Here is a 22,567-nt window from a genome sequence, read left to right as displayed (position 1 = left end):
GAGACTTGGGTGCTTCACGAGCATCGGCCTGCGGCTGCGGTTGCGGATATCCCGGTTTAGTCCTAAGCCTCTTGCACAGCTCCTTATCTTCATCGTGTGCAGTGGATCTGGTATGAATATCTGTGCGTCTCTCCGTGTATCCTCGTTGCATCGTACACATGGTGCACCGTTCATTTATTTACGACGATGAAGTCAGCAACGTTATCGCAATAACGTTGCATCTTTAGGAAAAATCGCTACATCGCACCTTTAGGAATGTCCGAAATTTAGAAAATTTTTGGTTCCGATTATCGCTCGGTTCTTAACTATTTTCATTCTTTACCACGATCGAAAAATATAGTTCTAGTTAGAAAATGAAAATTAGTTTTATAGCTGTTACCGGAAAGTCTATTATCCGTTACTATTCTTTATCATTACGATCGCTGTTGCTATATTTTCTCGTAACTGTTGCGCAAATTTAATGCTTGTGCAAGAATAAATTGACGTTAAAGCCTTGTTTGTCTAAAGTAGTATAGTAAACCTCACAAACTGATTTCGCGTTGCAATTACCAAAAAAGTATCGACGATAGCGCAAAATGGTTAGGCGTACCTCGTTTTTCGTAATTCCAACAACATTCGAACAGTTTTTTTTAACGATACCTGTTTTACTGAATTTTTCTAGTTACTGTAACAAATGAAATTTTTCTCAGTGCAGTACAGACAGAGTATGTAGTGTTATTATGGAAAAGCCAAACCTTCGAAAGACATTCTTAAATTGTGCAATAACGACGACGATCTTAACCCAACGTGTCGTTGCTTTAAACGTTACTAACGATAGCCTCGTCGATTTTTCGATTATCGGCAACCTGCACCGACGGTGCAAACGTCGAGCGGCTGCTGCATGTTAACAGGAATAACTTATCACACCGCGTTTTCTCCTTATTAGTCACCGGTAATTATACATCGGCGCTCTCTTCGCATGATCGGGCAGTCGGGTGGTGTCATGGTCTTGTGAACGCCCGTCATTTTGTTCACGATCGCTGTTTAAGCGTCTAACTATATCGCTTAATTCGATACGGAACTAGGTATAGACGTAGTTTTCTTGTTCGTTGAGATTTTAGACGTATGTAACGTGCGGGAATTCGAAACAGGTACATATTGTGTACTGTATGAATAGGGCCCGGATAAATGTGTATTAAAAATTACAAATTATATGTACGAATAATATAGACTTGAAGAACTAAAATATTTTTTTAAAATTATAGAAAATAGAAACTGCATTTTCTGGCTCGAAGCATCGTACTTTATGTAGGAATTTCGTTTCCGATTCAGGATTGAAAAAGATTTAAATAAAAAAATATGTATTTACATGTTAATCCGGGCCCTAGTAATAAGATGTTGTACATTATATGCTTGTTGCATTGTAGTCTTTATAATTTATCGTTGTTTGTATACTTACACGCTATTATTTTACACCGAATTTTGCAAAATTTTCTTTCCAATTTCAAAGAATTTTTCATACATGTAGATACGCAAACGAGAATTGAAAAATTGAGAAAACAGTGAAATCTATTTTGCACATCCTGCCATTTTCATCGCTTTATAATTATTTGTAAACGATATCCAGCTGCGGCATTATCATTCTGTTTATAGAATTTTGAATTTATATTGCAAAATAACTCCCGAAGGTACAACGAATCCTCCATTTGCAAGAGGGATCGCATAAAAGATCTTATCTTGTGCGCAAAATACTTTACGAAAAATATAAATATGTATTAAGAACAATTAATACTCTCAAATCGATGTTTCTATCTTCACGTTGAGAAAGAACGGCTAATCCGAGTTTCCCGGAAGTTTCTTTAAGTTGGAATGTTTATTGATACATTTGGTAATTGCGTTTATTCAAAATTGAACTGAAAGAAAAATTGGACTATTTTAAATCACGATTTAAACATCTGATGTCTAATTTCTAACTAATTTGCTTGAAAGAATTGAGTTTGTTGGTAAAGTTAGGTTGAAATGAGTCCGGGAAAAATATTTATTCCAGTCAGAGAATTTGACACGTCGTCATTGGCACTGGACACCCTGTCAAACATCGTCTGTAACAACTTTTCGTTGCAGATGATGCAATTACTTGAACTTTAGCTTCCATCGTATGTGCGAAATCAACTATACATTTTACATCATAATTTGGTAAAGTTATCGGAGTCATACGCCATCTTATTCCAAATGATGAACCGTTGCGTACTGATAATGCATTAGAAATAAATATGGCTCATGGGTGAATCGTTGTTTTTCCTGCTCCAATGAACGCGGAACTTACCTTTGGACATTAGTCGACCATTTTATCATTCCCACTACAGATAATTCTTTGGTGGAAAACTTATACAGCGACTCGGTTTTCAAGAATTTTTCGTCATTCCTGCAGAACTGAAGCGTCGGTTCAATTCTTTCCACTGTATAAACCTTATAAATTAAATTCTAACGCGTATATGATCTGTTGAAAATTTTTTTATGGAAGTTTTTACACTGCGTTGGAAGTTTTATCCTGTTATACGGAAAATTGAATTCATCGTACACTTACTGTTTAACTCAATTCACAAATACAATGAATTTACTAAACAATTTAGTAAATTCAAATTAATTTTCTGCGTTTTTCCTATAAACTTTGGTAATATCAACAATTTTCATTATAAATTTAAAACAAATACATAGTAGTTCGCGTCGCTGCACCGAATTTGTATATTTGCAACCTTATTTCGCAAATTGACAACTCTTTTGTACAGTAAATGCCTAGTAAATTCATGTAATTTATTTAAATGTTGACCGATCGCTACGAAAAGTTAAATCATAGCTTTTAGTTAACCAATTACACGCGAACTTTTATTACAAGCATATGTCAGTAATTATATATATATTGTGTCCGCTACGAAGATCGTTCGACGAAGCGAATTTTATGGTGTTGAAGTAATGCAGGAGTGAAAAATATAAATTTGCAACCTTGTCGTTACACTGAAAGTATAATAAGTAATTTTAACCTCTTACACGTTCTCGAGCTTAATTATTATTTAGTTTATGGTATTTTTTCGAGGAAAAGTTACACCGCAGCACGATAGGGATTTACTTATATTTTACTACCACCTAGATTATATTCAAGTCTCTGCAGGTGTTATCAGACATGCGTTCTTTGAACTTATATCGCGGTTGTAACCCTGTAAAAAAGTGTCGTTTTATAACGTCTTTAGCGCTGCGTGTGCGGGAAAATACGAAAATAAAAAAAAATATGGAGAAAATAGAATAATTATATTAAATCTTCCCCGATCATCAACACGAAACAAGGATCGTGCAGATAATTTTCGCCAATGGGAATGCGAAAGTTTTCGTAACTCGTCTCGAGAATCCCGGTTACGGAGATTATATCCGGTTCAATTCCTAAATCCCCGCCGGGTTTCCCTGCAGTCTGTGTTTCATTGCGTCCAGTTAACCTCATCAATGCAGTTTGTCGCTGCAGGCGGAATTATTACATCCGCTTACAACCGCGTCGGGTTTTAATTTTTACATTCACCCTGAAAAAAATGCGTTCCGACACAATTTCACCGAGAAAAGAATTTATTTATTGTTAACAAACGCAAATTTGGACGTACGACGGTGAGATAAACGTTACGTTATTATTATCAAATTTTTAGTTGAGTCAAATACGATTTTTTAACTATTAATTAATTTCTATCGATCATTATTTGACAATAATAAAAAATTTGATAATAATAACAAAACATCTATTTCGCCATGTCGAAATATTTACGTTTTTTAACGGTAAATAAACTCTTTTCTCAGTTTATAATCCGTTCAACATGCAAAAAGGAGTCGTTCCTTTTTTCTATACCCATCAAATTCTCGACAGTTTTTAGATGACATTGTGCCGCGTTTTTTTTATATCGTTCGTTGTTCGTTTGTTTTCACTCGAGTATCGATAAACAGGAAAAATTGATATGAAAAAATGGGTGTTTCGTACACATTGCAATCATCCGCGTCGCGCGTATAGATAAATTTATACTATATACCGTTATAGGGCGATTCTGAAATTAAAAATACTGAAAATTTTCAAATTTTCCCATACTTGAGGCGATCACGTTGCGCAATAATGCATATAAATTCACAATTTAACGGTGTAAAACTGCCGTATAATCGGATCGAGCGTATCGACGACACCCGGGAGATTGAGAGGAACGGAAATCGGTGCAAGTGCATTTTCCTCAACTACCGTCGGGCCGAATGCGACTTTTGAAAATTATTATTGCGTCGGTCGATCGTGCGACGCGTGATTTCTGAATTTTGATTAGATCGTTCGTGTTTAGGCGTCCATTTGACCAGCCAGAGATTCGGCCATTCCGAAGGCCACCGACGTTATTGCGCATCAGCTTCTAGCCGCTGATATAAATTCTCGGGCAGCGATATTCGCTCGGTTATTCCACCCCACAAATCGGTAAACACCCGACAATTGAAATTTGACGAAAAACGTTTGGAAAAAAAAACATCATCTCCATCGATCGTCAAAAATTCTACAAAAATTACCGCATTCATATAAACTGTACAACGCGTCTATTATACTATACCCCTTACATATGCGGCCATACATGCGTGTGTATATATACGTGTTACACACTCTACGGTATGACGCGAATTCGACGCGATTCTGCGGCCATTTTGTAGTCGCTTACGATTGGCGTTGCCTCCGCGAGAGAGAGCGAGACCCTCTCGGATACATTTTCTTTCCATGTCTCTCTCTCACTCTCTCTCTCTCTCTCTCTCTCTCTCTCTCTCTCCGCGTGGATACATCTAGGTACACACATACCGCGGATATAAATACCTACGTATACGTGATACGCGCGCGTGTGTGCGTGTTTTTTTCTCGTTTGTCTCTCTGTACACGCGTACAACGATTATCACCGTGGCTAATAAAAATTTCGCCTGTATGTAAAATATCATTACCTACATATATATATATATATATATATACGATCTCTATATAAATCGCTCGATATATATTCACATATATTATATATACCTATTATTACAGTTTTCGCAGAAAATCGTTCTAAAAATCATGCACACTTGTTGCGCGAAATTTCATTATCATTATTATTACAACCATCATCATCGTCATAGTCATCTTAGGTATATACATACATATATATACATATATATATACATATTCCTTTTTTATTCTCCCATCGTTCCGCTACTACAAGTTTCTTTTTCGCAATATCTTATTGTATTTGCAAAATTCGTCGGCAGATTCGGACCTCCTCGACATATCGCGTACACACGCACGCGTCGCGTACACACGTACGCGTTGCCGTTTGTCGTTATGCCTCTCCCCCCCCCCCCCTCCCCCTTCGCCCTTCTTTCCGCCGTTTCTTCGACGTTGCCCCTCCCCCCCCCCCCTCTCGCTCCGCCGCGTCGTCGTCGTCGCTCGGCGCAAATACCGCCGCAGTTAGTAGCCCGCACGAGTATAGAGGCAGGCTCTTGGCCGCGGATCTGCGAGGGGGGCGGCGGCGGTCCTCCGAGAGTCGGACTACTCCCGTCCCAGTCCTCGTTCGCCCGTCGACCGACTCGGGGTTTATCGTCCTCCTTCCTCGTCGTTCTCCTCGTATCGTCGTCGTCGTCGTCGTCGTCGTCGTCTTCGTCTTCGTCCTCCTCGTCGTCGATTCTTTCTACTCACCACCGTCGCGAACCCTGTAAAGTCGCGATATGCAGTTACGTACGTACTATACTATACAACAATATACATGCGCACATACACACACACACACACACACATGAATACGTATGCACACGCATTATACATACACACCCATCCACGACGGCATGTGTAATAAAAACATTTAACGCGCGCATACACACGCGTACGCACGCTGTACGCGCGTGTGCGTGCGCGTGTACGCAGATATTTGTGCGTGCGTACGTACGCACCGAGCACGGACAAACATATACAAACACACACACACACACGCGCACGCGCGTACCTTGTAGCATATTACGAGGAATAATTCGCGTTTCGCTCTATTCGCGACTTGCCCGTTTCCCCTGCAAGCCTCGTGGCGCCCCTTCCACTTCCCCCGCCTTCTCCCCCCTCTACGGCCTAAACCCCCCCCCCCCCCCCCCCTCACCACCCATCCCCTCGCTGATTTCTGTTCTTCCTCTTCTGTACAGTTTTTCTTTTTCTTCTTCCTTACTGCTCTCTCTTCTTCTTCTTCTTCTTCTTCTTCTTCTATAGATATATTTCGTTAAGTATGCCTTTAATAATTAATCCCTTTAATCGCGCCGTATGTCAATAATATATGTGTAATCTATTATTATACATTCTCCGAAGGATTCCTTTGTTATAATTTTACGTTCCCTTCTTTCTGCCCCCCCCCCTATTCCCCTCCTCACCCCCCCCCCCCTCCACCGGCCAATTCTCAGCCATTTCCCATCCCCCAATCGTTCGTTTCATTACCGCCGTGGTGTTGCGAAAATCGTCGTTAGTGTTATTTTGGTGATGGACATAGAAGGATGAAAAAATATTTTGCCCCGCGTAAAATTTATCGAAGGCAAAAGGACGAGAATTGAGAGAAAAATTTTTACGACGAAAATTATGCAAAGCGAATAAAATATTTACAAACACGGATATATACATTATAATTATATGTATAACAATGCGGATATTGTGTAATCACGCGGAATGAATTTAAATACACGCACAGAAACGCACAACGGTTAACTGCATTATACCATACCTAAGTATATGATTATAAAATAAATACATAATAATATATTCGCAGATTATTCGTGCTTAAAACTTCGCGACGATTCTTATATTATATTATTGTACAGTCGCGGCGGTTGCGGATACAATTAATTGTACGTTGTATGTCTCACAGTGCAGGTGCGCGGTATTGGTTACAAATATTAATTTTTATTGTTTTTTTATTGTTTTTTTTTTTTTTTTTTCTTCTTTCCTCCATTTTTCATTCGACGGACACGATACGCGCGGAAAATTCGCGAAAGTGTAAACGTATGTATAATGTGTGTAATGCGGACGACGACAATCATCCAGAAGAAACGGCAACTTACACCTACACGCAGGCCTACAGAAGGTACCGTTGCATACGTGTGACGTGAACATGCTGTCGCTGAAAAGGTATTATGTCTTCATTAACAACAAGTTAATAATGATTTATTTTATATTATAAGGTCGCGTGGCATCTTGTTATTCGGTTAGTGGCGAGAGATTTTATTTACTGTACGAATAGATCGAGGTTTTTTCTCTTCTTCTTTTTTTTTTTTTTTCTTTTTTGTATTTCGGGGTACACGAAAAAAGAAAAAGACGTTTTGATCGTTAATAGGTACATGGTTATAACTATAAACAGACCTACTCAGGGATTAGGTATTTGTCAGAATTGTAAATTTTGTTAAAATTTGTAAATTTACACAACCGAATTACATGGCAATGAACTTCTCGCATTTAGAAATGAACCGACACGTGCGCTGTTTAATAAGGTCACGTAGCAGTCCTACCATGAAAACAGTCTCACTATGGCTCATTTTTACTCATTATTTTCGGAATTGCGGAAATTATCTCAACTATGCAATTTTTGGCCCCTGAAATTCGGGAAAAGTGGAAATAGTAACACGTGTCAAAAAACTGTAAAATTGTTATTTTTTTTTTTTTTTTTTTCCTACGACTTTCGGAATATACGAGCGATCCACCGTCGAAATTTGAACACCTTCCGTTCGTTTTTTTTTTTTTTTTTTTACATAGGAAGACAAAAGGGTGAGTTTGCTCGGTCGGTAAATGTAAGATTGCTGCATCACCTTAAATTTCAATTTTACGCGTATATCTATAATAGAATTGAAAATATTTCGCGCAGCGTTTATTTTTTTTTTAAATTTTTTTAATTTCGTCCCGTCTTTTCAACAAAAATTCGAATCTTTAGCAATGATTGTCTCACACATGCTCCGATCTTCACGCTATTCGGACGTATCGCATGCAACAGGGTGTGACTTGAATTGCAGTCGTATATGTACAGATACGCCGGTATTCCCGCCATCACATCCAGCATCGTGCGAAATTTACTTCCGTTTCGCGAACAAAATGTATGTACACATTGTACACGTGTGTGGGTACCTGTATACAGGGCATTATGTACTTACGGCATAGCAGACACGTATAGGCAGGTTGGTGTAGATACATACGCTGTATGTATTTACGTTATAGGTATTGCCGGTGTGTAGGTTGACTGTCGCATTTGGGTAGGTGGCCTATAGTATATCTATGTTTAATAACGGTTGGGTGTTTAAACTACCGGAATAATAATCACACGGTCTTATATACATATAATACATGTAATATTATTATATATAATACTTTAGAACGAGTACAGATCTGTATAAAAATACGCGTGTATAATAAATAATGCATATGTACTCGATACTCGATAGCAAAAATTTGTTGTATTTAAATATTGATTTATTCGGACGTGTATTTTTTTTTTTTTTTTTGCCATCGATGTAATGCAAAGAATAGTCTATATACATATTAGAGGTTGTGTATGCAGGGTATGTTTGAAAGTATGGTTCATTAAGTACGTATTTTGGAATATATGCATACTAACATTATTCGTTTGTTTCTTTTTTTTTGGAAAACGCACACCTACGTACTTGTGATAATAAAAAGTAACGATTAATAGGGAATGAGATGAAATTATCGAATAATTTATCGCGAAAGTGTCGAAGTGAACTTCTGAACGTGTAAGTTTAAAAAAACGCGTAACCAAATGAATTCCCTCGGAGAGACGTAAAGGGAAATAAAGAGAAATAAAGAGAGCGAGAAATAGTGTCACAATCTTATCTTTCGCGCAGCAATAGCTCGCGTAGATAAAACCTCTGTATCGGTTGTATCCGTGTTACAATAATATTAACAGCGATAATGATAATTATAATAATTATCCTTACATCGCAGTGAAGATCGTATAGTAACATTTGAAAATGATATTTTAGCATCGGTACGTACGTTTTATGTATTACATCGTACACGTACAATTAGTACAATGTGGGCATAATCGTTGCGAGTATCAACGATTAAAGTTTTACTAGATGGTTATTATCGTCGAATATACACATGTATGCACGTGTACGTCTGTGTGTGTGTATATATATATATATATATATATATATAAAATGATGTGTAAAAACGACGGAGGTTCGATTTTTGTAGATTTTCAAATACCAGATACTTCATATCGGTATTATCAATATATTGCTGCTCAAATATCGATAAATATGTTAATTGGAAGATGAAACATTAAATCCGCTTCAGTTTGAGTTATTTATTTAGACTTGTAACTTTAGCGTTGGAATTCTTTATTCCATATAACATTTTACCATATAGAATATTTATTATAATTGTGTAACTAAAATACATAATAATAACTCCAAAATTACATTTATTTTACAACGATACGCTTAGGGTAGAAAACTGCATTTGATATTAGTATTCGAGGTTTTCTCTAAATCGAATTATTTTCAGTTTATCGTTTGACAGTTGGAATTATTATACACTCTTATCGAGTACGTAAAATATCGTTGAAAAATATCGATATTTTAATTTCTCCAAGTATCGACGTCGGTAAATATCGATAAATATCAGCCGACACTAACTGGCGGACCTGCTTCGGCTACGTAGGTGCAACGTCGTTTTAACGTCCACCAGTTTATACCTTACCATTCCCTTTCATACAGCGTTACACGCATATCCGTATATTGCTTGCATTATACATGGATTACACGTCTGTATTATACGATCGTTAATTTTATTCGCGATCCATTTCGATGTATAATCGGTGTATTATTATTATTATTATTATTATTATTATTATTATTATTATTATTATAGCTGTTGCGGAATTTGGCAAACACGTGCCACCTCACGTGGGTGCGGATAGTCCGATATTCGATTCTTTATACTCTCTTTCTCTCTATTAATCATAAACAATGATTGTAAATGATGGATGCAATGTTATATGAATTGGGTAGATAGGTAGGTGTAGCGATGCAATAGTCACTTAATTAAATAATACAGATGCAAACATCCCGATTCGCATAATTGGCGTAATTTTCAGTTTTGTTCTAGTTTATACGTATCTGCGTGAAGTTGATAAAAAAACGTGAAACGTGCCGAAAAAATAGATAAAAATAGCTACGTAATGGAACCGGTGTTATAAGACGTGTTCTGAGTGGAATATAAAAGTTTTGAGAATTTTTAGAGAATTTTTAGACCGTTCAAACGATGTTTTAGTTGACCAGAAAAATTGAAAGTGCTGAAAACAATGGAAAAAAGATCCTTTTCATAATCGCTTTTAATATATGTAAATAATTGATCATTTGAATAAAAAATCTGAAAAAAAACAGGGTACCGTTTTAGAGTCAGGCCAGTTGCTGAAAATTTTTTCAACAAAATCAGAAATGGTGAGGGCCAGACGTTGCTCGGATTTGCATGGAATCCCCCATATACATACAATATTTATGACATATACGAGTAACTGTAGTTGTTATCACATCTTTCGAGGATTAAAATTTCGGTAAAGCATCTCAAACAAAATAACTCTGTCGAGTACGAGCTCTTAATATTGATATTTAAAAGTGCCTATTTTTTTGTTTTATCCATTTTCCATGTAAACAACACTTAACAAAAAATCGGAAAATATTGGAATTTTTTTGTTCTCTCGTAAACGGCTTGACTGATAAACTATCAAATTACATATTCTTATAGGAAAATTCACGCTATATGAAAAAGTAGTGAGATAGAATTATGATGACTCTTAATCGATTAGAGCTAGGAAAATTCTATCGGTACTTTTTTTTATAGAGCGTGGACCTTCTTATAAGAATTTGTATTTAGATAGATTATACGTCAAGACGTTTACGTGAAACAAAAGTTCCAAAATTTTCCGATTTTTTGCTACATATTGATTTAATGGAACAAATAAAATAGGTATTTTTAAATATAAATATTAAGAGCTCATATTTGGCTAAGATATTCTATTTGAGATGCTTTGCAGAAATTTTGACGCATGTTTCAAGAAAAAATTTTTTTTTTTGGGCATACCCTTATATATATACACATATATACACACCTATACGTATCTTCTTTCTCATATGAGTTTATATTTATCCAAGGACAAATTTTTCTTCATTTTCTCAGACGATTTAACTGCAATCAATTTCTGAAACTGGTTCTGCAACACATTCAGTGCGTGTATTTGTCATATGATTCAGTCTTTTTGCAGAGACTGTTGACAAAGTACGTTTGATGCCTGCACAGATTTATCTTTTTTTTTCCTGTAACGTCTGCATTCCATATATATTTCGCGATTTCTCTTATTGTAGACTTCGAACATTATATCCGGCATAAACATCACAAGTCCAATGCTATGTATATATATTTTATTATCTGCAGCTGACAATTCTTACGATTCTGCACGATGGGGAAAAATATTCACACACAATGTCGCCTCACAATACGATATTGTCATAAGTCGATGGTTATTCGTTTCAACCTGTAGCTCTGCTCAATGAATGAAATCTCAAATCTTGATCTGTACAAACGATACATGTGTCCTATGTATACACGTATATTGTACGTATAGAAGGTGCCGCAAATTGGAAACTAGATTATACCGCATACAATGAGCGTGGGTATTAACTGTGCTGTAATTCATTCGAATTGTACGAATTGACTTTTAGAAGGTTGCAATCAACTTCCGGTGAATCGATACACATTTTTTTTTTTTGCACAATCCTGGAGCAGGGTTGATGTTCCGAATTTGACTTCTTTACTTCAAGTTTCACCATAAAAAAATTCGGGATTTGACGCTTTCGGAACTTTTGAATATTCGGAATTTCAACCCCGCCCCCCGAATCGTCGAGCATGCCGAAAGCAACAGAGTTTGCATCGTGTATAGAGTGCGATTTAGCCTCAAAGAAAGAAAGAGATGCGTTGTGTAAATTTCGTAAATATTTATGTTTTATAAACATTGTATGTATATATATATATGTGTGTATGTATGTATGTATATTTGTACGTATATGCAATACCTTTATACGAAATCATTTTCCAGCAGCTATGCAAAATAATTATACAGGAATGCGGTCAGCGGTTTCTCGTCCCGATTACGTCATTTTTCTTCACGCGTTTCTCTCGCCTCTCTTCTTCGTCTCATCTCGTCTTCTCTGTACTCTTGGCAATATCCGTGACTATATTACTACGAATGCATAACGATGACGATATGAATTTTTCATTACAAGTATCCTGTATTTCTTACAAGCGTTTAATTTCAATGTTTTTCAGGTTTTATATTCTCTCTGTTCTCTTCTTTAGTTGCAATTTAATTCCAAAATTTTATACGTACATCAAAATCAAGATTGCCAATTCATCATCGTCGCCTTTCCTGCAATCAGATGCAGCAGGTCGAACTCGTTTAAGTGTATATATATCTTAATCTTAATATATATAAATCTCGTGTCACGATGTTTGTCCTCAATGGACTCCTAAACCACTTAACCGATTATAATAAAATACGCACACCATGTGCAGTTCGATCCAACTTGAGAGATAGGATAGTTTAAATCTCAAATTATAGTCGCAATTATAATATATTGCTAATTATTTGTCTGTTATTATTTGACAGTCACAATTATCTGTTAACTCCGAATGATTCTAACAGATGTCGATACCTTTCGACTGGGTTGAGTAAGTAATCAATAGATGGCGCTGCTATGGTAAATCTACGAACGTGTCATATAAGCTACACTAGCAACCCATCCCGGCTTCGCACGGGCATATAATAATATAATAAAAGAAAATACACAATGTTTACAGTGAGTTTCTAGAAAAATAACATTTACATTATTACTTAATATTATTATATGCCCGTGCGAAGCCGGGATGGGCTGCTAGTATATATATATATATATATATATACGCACGTATGCATCTAAATGACGCGTTTTTATTTTTATCCCAAAGCGTGCACACGGTTAACTTTATACAATGAAAAATCTTACGTCAGATGTTCAAAGAAGAAGAAAAAGGTAAAGAGGAAGAAAAAAAGTGTCGGGCTGCTTGCGGTTTCCTATTTGAAATACATTTAATCTGACTTCACGTTTCTGAAAACTTGTATATACTTACATATTATATATACGTGTGTCACAAGGCATATATGCATATACATACATGCATATATATATATATATATATATACATTGAACAAACTCAAGCGATGATGCATTATAGTCTCAACGTGGTGTTGATTCGAACAGATTCAATTTTTTCAAATTATATTCTTTGAAATATGGTTGCATTATATATTATGTATATTTCTGGAATAAGGTGTGTATACCTTATTCTAGGTATATGACACGAACATTCCTCAGTCAACCATATCCTTGACCGTTAAGAGGAATTCTCAGCTTTTCTTTAACGATCCGTTTTACCGAACTGCAATGAAATCGTCTCACCCGTCGTCAATATTTCTTAAATCACGAATTCGAAAATTAATTAACGCATTGTAAGCATGATGGGTACAATTATAAATCGTACGTATAATACGGCTACGATGACGTATAACGTCGAATGTGCATACGCGTGTCGTATATTTGTATAATATATGGTCAAGCACCGGAGCCGCGTAGTCTGCGGATTAAACCGCCAGCTGTCTGTCTGTCTGAATATACCTACGTCGGCTCTCACCTCCGCTATTCGGCTTATAGGTTTGTTAGGTAGGTAAGTCTCGACGCGACGAGATGATAATTATGCTCTGAGAAATTTGGCCCACTGACGACGGACGAGGTGTAATAACGTTTATTCGTTGTTACACCTGCACAGCGCACGATACGCGCCTCTTGCATATTTATGGATATTGTACATAAGTATGTACTTACCTGTTAATGTATGTTACAACAGTGAGGAATTCCTCGTACGATATGCAGCTGTAGAGATATTTTTCATCGTCTTATTATTACCCGAATCGTTTGTGTTTATTGTTAATCACGCGTTATCAGGGTTCGTGTAACGCGCAAGGGAAAAGCTGGGAAAATGGGAAAACTCTGCGAATTTCTTACGGCAGGGAAGAGTTAGGGAATTTCGAAAATAAGAATGCAATTTTTAGAAGTAAACTCGTTCTTGTACAAAGTACGGACTGTCGATCTTGAGAGAGAAAAAAAAAAAAACCATTCCACGTATATTACTTGATACCAATAACTTGCTTTCGTTTTTTTTTCTTACGGAAAATCGCAGGCTGTTGTTTGTAAATTGATGGTCAGACGGTAAGTTAGTTATTAGGTATAATATTGAAGGTATTGGTATTAATGTGTAAAACAAAATTTCATTAATCAGCGGAATATTTCTGAAAAATTTACTGGGAAAATCCAATTTTTAGACTGGAATACCTGGAAATGTCGCGGAATTTCAGATTCCAAATAGATTACGAATCCTGGTGATGTACGTTATTTTTGCGTGTATAAAATCATGACGTGAGAAGTTTTCTTTTTTATAAATTGAATAAAAAAAATTATTTATATTCCGCTTTAGATTGAAAAATCATGCGGTATTTGTATTTCGGATTAAATGACGTTTGATGAATGTGTTATTAGTGGTAGTCTGTAGGGTTGAGAAAAATCGCATGCCTCCGACACGTAGACGAAAGAGGGAATATAAAACACGAGAATTTATAGAACGTGACGCATAAGTCTGGCATTTTTCTGTAAGAAAATAACCTTTGATTTTCACGTTTGTCTGCAAATGAGTCGAATTGAAAATTGTCAAGTTTATGTATTTCGTGTTGACTATTTTTAAAATTCTTTTTTGTTTTTCTTTGTATGCCTTAAAATGAAAAACGCGCTATTCGCATATGAATTAAGGAGGATATTATTCTAGTCCGAAGGAATTTTTTGTCGGAATTTTTACGTATTTTTAACGCGAGGAAAACATGTAAAGCAATCGGACCAATTCTGTCAAATGTTGTTTTAATTAACATGTTTTAAAACGACCGTTTGAAGTTTCGTAAATGAAAGTCAATTTGATCTACTAATACCGATACTTGAGCAGGTCATCGAAAATAAACCTCGAAAATCTTGTATTAAAATTAATACTAATACAAAATTTTAACGTTCTAAAAAATGATCATTAGTTCTTCGATAACCATATCCAAGGTCCCTCGCTGATTGTGAGAGAATGTATGTATTTTCGGTTAGTCGGATACGGAGACACATTTCACAGTCAGTGCGGATGTGCACCGGAATATCTACGAATCTAAAGTTGATAGAACGACGTGTAGTTTTTGCGATATCATGGATATTAGTTTGAGAAAAGCATGTTTCAAAAATCAAAACCAATTTCAAATTTTTCATACATATTCATTCGATTAGGGGAGTCTTCCAAGAGTCTGATCTAATTATTGCGAAGCTGCTATTCCTCGATCGTAAGGATCAGTGCAACTTTCTTCCTTGTTCATAACGCTCCTTGATACGCTTGTTTTGCCTCAAATCGGTAAATAAATCTTAATGCAAGTCTCGTTAATCGGCGTACTGCACTTTGCTTTCCTTGGCTGGATTTTCACGACAGTCTAGCTTTGCTGTTTGCAAAATGGCAAAGAACTTGAAAGAACACTGATTCTTCACGCATCTACTTTACGTGACGTTTGTTGCCAGTCAGTTACAACTGCGGTACCCTCGCATCCATAAAGTTACAGAATCGACCCCTATACGACGAAACGTTACGCAGATCGCTATATTTTTCTATTCTTCGCACCGCACATGTCACGCATTGGTTTCGCAACTCCCACAATTTAGTAAATCATCGAGATTCACACATATAGCGGTTTCGCACGCATTACTATCTTCGAAAGCCTGAAAGTGCTAATTATTAACCTTTTCAATCGCATATTTTTCAACTCGATATTTTTGCCTCAATTTTCTTATTCGGGGGGGTTTTCGGCACGCTTGTCACGAAACATAAGTCTGAATTTGATCATTTCTAAACCCAGGACGGCGGATCCAATACAGACAAATATCATTCAAATCAAAGGTTAGGACTTGGACATTGTTGAGGTGGGAACCTCGGCATCCCACTGTGACTGAGAGGGTTTAAAAAAAAAAAAAACGAGGTAAATTTAGAATTGGTTCGAAATCCCTGTGGTAGACGAGAGTGGAAAGAATACCCAGCGTGTACTCTCTCGAACCGTGTCGTGCGTACGGTAACCCTCTCTTCCTCAGTCTCGTCGTCGTCGTCGTCGTCGTCGTTTCGTCGGAGCTGCGCAAGGCGGCGGCGGTGCTTTAAAAAATTATTAGCAAGGTTCGGCTGGCACGTGGGTTCGTTCAACCTCGGCTGTATCTTCGCGCTCACACAACCGGGTGCTTGCTTGCTGCCGTTGCCGCTGCTGCTGCTCCTGTGGTACAAGAGTTACGTTATATACACGCGATCTCGCACACCACGCAGAGGAGGAGGAGGAAGAGGAGGAGGAGGAGGAGGAGGAGGAGGAAGAGGAAGAAGAGGAGGCGGAGGATCGGGGAAGAGGAACATTTACGACGACTACGAGGTTGTGTGCGTTGCATCTACATCCTGCACACATGGCTGCGTGCCTAACGCGTATTTGCGTATCCCCCCCCCCCACCACCAACTCATTTTCATCTACCTATCTATCTATTTATCTATCTGCTTATCCACATATCTCGGCTAGTGCGCGCCACGCGAATATTCGGCGCGACGACGAACAGCTCTGCACGTGGCATCCGTCGTTTGTGTGCGGTTCTCCCACTCTCTCTCTCTCTCTCTCTCTCTCTCTCTCTCTCTCTCTCTCTCCGTCGACGAGTAATGATGCCTGTAATACACACATGCGTGTACATGTTCAACTCACGTGTGCATCGGTTCGTGGATACTTGGGTATGGGTGCTCGGAAATCGCCACCGCGCACGAGTGCGGAAAACGTGTAGATACGTATATTTATACATGCACACATGTATGTATGTATGATGTATAAATAAATATAGCTGTTTGTATTCATATACCCCCTATTATACCGCGACCGATCCGTCTTCCTATTTACGTATATAATACGTACGTACATACATACATATCGTATGAGATACATCGAGTATAGAGATCTAGCCGAATTCATCGTAGATTCCAGGGTATAACGTGTACTTGGATATAATCGATTGATTTCTTTTGTCATATATTACAGAGACAAATATACGATAACCGATCACCTTTCGATTATCCGTATATTATTATATACGATTACAGTTTTCGCATACAATTGTGATGTATGTAAGTCTTGCAGGTTATTTTATTCGTTTGGTTTTTTTTTTTTTTTATTCCTCTTCCAATTTGTCAGTTATTTAAATTATACGCGAGGACGCGTTTATTTGTTTTACGTTCCAGGGAAACGTTTCGACACGGATAGATAGATCGAATGATGTTTATATTTACCGCGGCCACGCGGTTCAATAGACATGTATATCGATATGTCGTAGGTATATAATAAATGACGAGTAGATTTATTGTTACTGCAGTTTAAAAAAATATTAACAGAAATAAGAAAAATTATTCAATATAATGTCACAGGTGTTATATCGGTTTCTAGTTTCGCGCGCAACGATTATAATTTACGTACGTATATTTATTGTACCGTTCTCTTATACTGATTTCAATTCTTCCGCGAGGTATCCTAACGGCAATCTGTCCGCAACCCCACCGCTATCATCCGGTATATATGTACAATATACATACATATTATACCGTTTCACATCGCACATTCCTGCGCAGGAATGCAAGATCACATCCGCTTTGATTTTCCAATCTATCCGTCAATTAAGCCCCAAAAATTCATACATCGCACATGTATCTATATACAATTATTGCGATGCATGTGCTCGGCCCCGAGTTTCGGAACTCGGAACTCTGTTTTTTTTTTTTTTTTTTTCTTTTCGTTTTTTTTCCGGTTACTTTCCAATCTACCGCACAAACCATCTTTGACGATCTACAGGAAAACTGATCACAATCGTTCCTTATATTTTTTTTTTTTTGTTTTTTTTTTTTTTTTTGTTGTTATCGCACAGCGTACGTGTAACAGGTATATCTTGAAAAAATAACGATAATTAAAAAAAAAAAAAAAAAAATTTCGAAGTATGGCGGCAGGGGGGGGGGGGAGGCAGACCCCCCGGTACGTCGGACGTCGCACCGATCGCCGGCTTGCGCGAATAAAGAGGAAAATCAAGTGGTAGGGGGGGGGGGGAGAGGTCTTTTGTCGCGAAGTGGGTTGTTCGGTGCCTCGATTGCGGGACATACGTATCTTCGAGAGAACGATATATACGTGTGTGTGTGTGTGTGTGTGTGTGTGTGTGTAATACTGTATAGGCTTATGCCATGCCGTATAACGTCGTCGTGGCCGTGCCAGCAGCGTGGGAACTCTCTCTAGATTCTTCGGCACCCGCCGTCGGCGCTGCGGTGCTCAACTTAACAGCAGCTCGATCGCTTCTTCTTCGTACTATTCGTCGTACGGCGGCGACGAGGGTAACGTGATAGTCACTTGCATTCTATCTACATGCGCGCGCATGTATACGGACGCACGTGTATACATACACATGAATATTTCTCTTCCTGACATTCCGTTCGGTATTTGTTGTACCGTGCGATGGAAATATACACCCTGCGAATATAAGAATTCGAGAGGCTGTGCTATGTACTATTGATATTAAATTTATATACGATTCTAGTTTGAAATGGGTTAGAAGATTTGTATAAATAAGAAAGAAATGACGTGGATTGAGATGACATTAGATTTAGTCACTTGGAATTAATTGACATTTACAGAAATGAATTGGAATTTGTTGAAGCGAAGGTGAAATTAATTAAAAATATAGGTGTGGAAATCGTTTATAATTACATGGGAATCTTGTCGAAATTACAATGTAATCATTGAAAATTATACGAAGTCTCATTTGATGATTTTTGTTTTCGAGATATTTGATTAGCGCGATTTAAACCAATCACCCTGTGTAAGTGGTTTATATAATATTGAAAAGTACAATTGTTTTCATAAGTTAGCGTGTGTGTATTGCCACATATTCGAATATACTTTTAGTCCGAGAACGAAGTAAACGATTTTGGTATACAACTCTATTCTGACTTGACATACGTGATCGTCGAAAAATTTAAAGGTAAAGGGTGAGGGTAAAATATGGAAAGATCAAAAAATTGAATTTTTGAAAAGGGGAAACTTTTAATTTATAGAACCTGAAGAATCGCCAGAGTTCGTCTCGATAGTGTAAAATCGTATACAGATTCTGTATTTTTAATTCTATATTTTGTATTTCTATACTTTGATTTCTATATTTTTAATTTTCAATTAAAAAGATTAAAATGTCAATAAGAAAATAGATGGGTCACAATATGGCATTCTGTTTGGAGAAATTCGTAATGTAAAATGCCGAGGTAAATAAAAGTCGAAATGTAGAGAGGTAAAGTACATCTAAAACCAAAATATGGATTGGTTAGATTTTAAACCTTACCTCCGTTTCGGCTTTTTGTATTCTTCATCCTATATTCAGTCTGACGATTCAATATTTTTGGCTTTCTATACTTTGATCTTCCGACATTTTTATTTTTCTGCTTTCAACTTTAGCCTTTTTAAATTCCGTGACACGGATTTTTGCCTTATTGAAAATTTATTATTGGACATCATTTTTCTGATCGTTCCACATTTCACCTTCACCAGTGATACTAAATGAAAACATTAATTCAAAATAAAATATTACGGACGCGTAGAAAATTGTAAAAAAAATCTACGATGTGAAATTGCTTGAAATCTAATCAAATCCAGTTGAATTACATTCACGACGTGTAAGTTCATCTGAAATTCATTTGCTTACTTGCAATCGTGCAAAATCGCAAAATCTCTCATAGGTACGCTAAAAGTTTGAGTGAATAGGTCCCTCGCAACAATTAGTACATTACATTTCACCGAGATGAAACAGTGAAAGTTGTCATATTTCGCATCCGACTGCCGCGCATGCGCGAGCTTTGTTGAATTTAAATGCAGGCTGGCCACATCGGGCTTCATTCTCAGCTGCCAAACTCGGCTTATGGAAGTTATAATCTACTCGAACAGACGAACGATGCAGTGATTCGGGAAGGCTTGTAAGTCTTTGATCGTTAACCGACCGATGACTGATTACTGGACTACGAGTCATTTTATAAACAACTCAATTTCAATTCTCCTCAATGTAACTGAAAACTAATTTCGAACAAGTTGGCTCTCCTGTCTCTTGCTGTCTCGCCGACCAATAGACGTCGATTATTTCGCGCATGCGCGGTGCTAACAACTTTCCTTCGTCGCAGTTTACACTCGATATATGCGAAGGAGTTTTGCCCGTCACCTGTGTATGTGTGTGAGTCTACGGGGGGTGCCTGGTGTTCCTCATCCGCATACATCGATATTTAGTATGTAAATTATAACTCTATTATGCGACTAACGTAAGTGCGACCGTGGCTTATTCGCTGGCAAATTTCACAATTTCCTTTGCGAGCGAGCTTTATATCTCTCTTTCTCTTTCTCCTTCCCCTCTCGTTCTCACAATCAAGGTGCAAGGCCACGACGACGAATAAGTTGCCGCCAGTCGTGCTCCTGCTAACTTCTCGGTCCCGTCGCATCGGTGCGTTTGTGCGCTCGAGACTCTCCCTCCCTTCTTTCTCCTCTCTCCCTCTCTCCCTCACTCCCTCTCTCGCTCCCTCTCCATTCACGAACTTGCGATGAATGAGTCGTACGGGAGAAGCTCGCGCGTAGCCGTCCATCCGTCCGTACATCCCGCCAACCGTACGTATGTATACATTTAAATGGGTATCCGTATCTGGCTCTTTCTTCTTTTTCTATCTCTTTCTCTTTCTCCTAATTCATCTACTCGTCTCTGCTTTTTCGTCATCAGCTTCCAGTGTCCGTAGGCAACTGTGCACACGTATGAAAACGAATTAGCCACCCAGTCAGGCGTCACATATCAACCCAACTTCATATATTTATTAAATAACCTGAGTACAGGTAAATCGACTGAAATCGAACTCTATAATATAAACTTTTAACAACGATATTAGAATCGGATGTGTTAAATATGCAGACTCGTTCACACCGACTGGTCGTTATTTTCGTCATTCGTTTTTTATCAACATACAATTTATAATTATATGTATACCTGTACATATTTTGTGTAAATATTACAATTCGAAAGTGTCGAGTTTTTTTTCTCTCTCGCTCGGATGCGACCGTTGTAATAATTCATTATAAATGATCGCGAATCTATTGGATTAATTTGATGAGAATATATCTTTGAATCCGTATAATTATAGGTGAGATCAGCACGTCGTGCTGCAGAACTGGGTCAGGCGTTTGGTTCCGACACGCACGCACGCACGCGCTTTACAACCTCGCAGCTCGCAGCTCGTCTGTCTTCTTCCGGTCCTCGGTTACGCCACACTGGTATTTCGCCCCCGAAGCTGCGAATTCCTGGTCTCGTTATGCATAGCGCGGTTTCAAACAAAGTCAGAACGATCGCACGCGGTTTATCAAATTTTTTTTTTTTTTTCAATTTTATTTATGTAATTACGGGTCATTCCGTGCTTCGTATCTTTCTCGTATTTAGCTTATTCTGTTTGTTGTGTGATGATATCCGAGTCCGAGAACGCGACACAATTTAATATCGATACTATACACGATTTAGGATTTTTTAGAAATTTTAGAAATCGGATATTTTTTTTTTCAAAGTCACACGTTTAATGGGTGCTGGGATTGAAAGTGAGAGGCTTGTTATAATTTGAACCATTGATCTTGATATTTAATGATTGTTTAATGCAATCTTCCACTTTTTCATTCAATTAACGCGCGAAAATGATTTTAGTTATTTATGTAGGGAACTGAATGCTTTACGAAAAAGGACTCTTATTTTTTGATAACTCAACTCTTTCAAAAGTTAATCAAAGTTAAAGTGAATATCATGTAAAAATTGGTTTTTTTTTTTTTTTTTTGTCGAGATCAACAGCGAAAATACTAGACTTATTACAAAATTTCCTCGTTGCTGAGCTACATAATTCAGTAATAACTAAAATCATTTTCGCGTGTTAATTAAATGGAAAATGGAAAATCGCGTTTAGGAACCACTAAATATTAACATTAAGGACTCAAATTATAACAGACGTGTTATTTCCTCTTCCTACAACTATTGAACGTATGCCTTTGAGAAAAAAAAAAATAGTCAACTTTTTTGGACCACCCTAACATCCATGCATACATACATACATACAATACCTGCGTATAATGTATTTAAAAAAGACAAATCATCATTCGTATTTCTTCGCACTGTGCAAAGGGTGATTTTCACCGACGAATTTAACAGTTCGGCACGTGCACTTCGGTTGGCCAGTTACGTCGTCGTTGTCTGCTAGATAAATACTGTTACGTCACGACGCGACGATACAGCTGTGGCGCCGTGTTGAAAATTC

The 22,567-nt window shown here is 37.4% G+C and overlaps 1 protein-coding gene across 2 annotated transcripts in view; it reads left to right on the top strand.

The window, feature by feature from the left end:
* The window catches only part of LOC124297570 (transcription factor Sox-14-like), a 92,068-nt gene that overhangs the window by 3,598 nt on the left and 65,903 nt on the right, over positions 1-22,567 (top strand). Inside the window, exon 1 of one of the 2 annotated variants that reach the window (XM_046748737.1) lies at positions 7,000-7,162. The exons of the other annotated variant lie outside the window; for it this stretch is intronic. The gene's annotated coding sequence lies outside the window, so the exon portion shown is untranslated. Of the gene's footprint in view, positions 1-6,999; positions 7,163-22,567 lie in introns of those variants that run through there. 2 annotated transcript variants of the gene reach the window in all.

This window comes from Neodiprion virginianus, chromosome 2 (assembly GCF_021901495.1).
Source record: "Neodiprion virginianus isolate iyNeoVirg1 chromosome 2, iyNeoVirg1.1, whole genome shotgun sequence".
Classification (NCBI taxonomy): Eukaryota; Metazoa; Arthropoda; class Insecta; order Hymenoptera; family Diprionidae; genus Neodiprion; species Neodiprion virginianus.
Note: the sequence above shows the minus strand (reverse complement) of the source record. Positions and strands in the feature narration are given on the sequence as shown.